The sequence below is a fragment of the Etheostoma spectabile genome, chromosome 14, assembly GCF_008692095.1.
Source record: "Etheostoma spectabile isolate EspeVRDwgs_2016 chromosome 14, UIUC_Espe_1.0, whole genome shotgun sequence".
Taxonomy (NCBI): Eukaryota; Metazoa; Chordata; class Actinopteri; order Perciformes; family Percidae; genus Etheostoma; species Etheostoma spectabile.
The window spans coordinates 18,293,294-18,293,548 of NC_045746.1; the positions used below are offsets into that span (position 1 = coordinate 18,293,294).

The 255-nt window shown below is 30.2% G+C and overlaps 1 protein-coding gene across 1 annotated transcript in view; it reads right to left on the reverse strand.

The window, feature by feature from the left end:
• Positions 1-255, reverse strand: part of slc52a3-2a (solute carrier family 52 member 3-2a) — a 4,748-nt gene that overhangs the window by 3,499 nt on the left and 994 nt on the right. The window lies entirely within an intron of this gene.

Consider the following 255-nt stretch of genomic DNA (forward strand, 5'->3'; position numbering starts at 1 on the left):
GAGTAAAAGTTGACATATTCCAGTCTGTGATTATCCATCAACATCCATTCCTGTAATTTTGGTCTAAATAATTCCTAATTTCTGCTTTCCTAACTCAAACATTAAGTTTAATTTCCAAATAAATGAGGTTTCTTGACCATAAATCCCAAAAATAACTGTAAAACTAAAGTTAACAAGTTAGTGTTACTTAGTGTTGAAAACGTCAAAAAAAGTGACAAACATCGGAAAAAAAGCGTCAAAAGTGTTGAAAAAAGG